We start from the raw sequence: 955 nt of genomic DNA, 5'->3' as shown, positions 1-955 counted from the left end.
GTTTTTCTAATTAGCAACAGAAAATCTCATGTGCCAATCTGCTTGTTCATTGGCTCGTTAAACCATTCCCCACCCCTATAGGCCCACAAACTTAGTACACCACAAACCCACCACAACCTGGTCCCTAACACTTTTTTGGTTACTACATGATTCCATATGTGTTATTTCATAGTTTTGATGTCTTCACTATTAATCTACAATGTAGAAAATAGTAAAAATAAAGAAAAACCCTGAGTAGGTGTGTCCAAACTTTTGACTGGTATTGTATGTTAAATACACTTACACCGCATGCAGGAGAGCTCATTAAATAAGACAGAAATACAACATTTAAATTAGGCTCTTCCCTGTGAAAGAGACCCGCCAATGAGTTACAAACCACACGTCATCGACATTGGAAGTCTCACTTTATGTTGTAGTCTAAGATTGACATTTTCAACACAAAGCATGTCAAAACGACTGTTTTGTTCTTTAAACTATTGCTGATAGTAACTGCGAGAAGGAGCTCCAGAAAAATCTAAAAATAGGCAAAAACAAATGGCATTTTGTCAGTAACCTTTTTCATTGTTTTATTCATATTCACTGTTATTTTTTTTTTTTGTTACTCAACAATCTTGTTTTTGCATAGTTGTGTGCCATAAGCTATTGTGTTGTGTGGAGCAGTGTATTTTCCCTTTTGGTGAAAAATACTGTGTTAATGCCATCTTTAATACCAATCAGAATAAGATCTGGTACTGTATAGTGAACCACTCAAACCTACTGTAATCCAATCATCAATAGTCATCAACTCCCCATTCCTGTCTATTTGAGCTAAGTCCTGCGACACTCTCTCCGTCACATCTGGTCGGTCTAACATACGATCAGAAACAATATTTAGAGAGAAAGGAGAGGAGAGGAGGACAGGAGGCTAATAATTGCTCTCACGCTCCCACCCACCCCTACAACCAGTGGCCGTGGA

General features: G+C 38.0%; 1 protein-coding gene across 1 annotated transcript in view; it reads right to left on the bottom strand.

Annotated features, from left to right (window-relative positions):
- Positions 1 to 540: 540 nt before the first annotated feature.
- sema3bl (sema domain, immunoglobulin domain (Ig), short basic domain, secreted, (semaphorin) 3bl) overlaps positions 541 to 955 on the bottom strand; it is a 58,863-nt gene continuing 58,448 nt past the window's right edge. Inside the window, exon 16 of the mRNA XM_029723463.1 lies at positions 541 to 955. This exon is cut by the window's right edge and continues 1,507 nt beyond it. The gene's annotated coding sequence lies outside the window, so the exon portion shown is untranslated.

This window comes from Salmo trutta, chromosome 30, assembly GCF_901001165.1.
Source record: "Salmo trutta chromosome 30, fSalTru1.1, whole genome shotgun sequence".
Classification (NCBI taxonomy): Eukaryota; Metazoa; Chordata; class Actinopteri; order Salmoniformes; family Salmonidae; genus Salmo; species Salmo trutta.
Note: the sequence above shows the minus strand (reverse complement) of the source record. Positions and strands in the feature narration are given on the sequence as shown.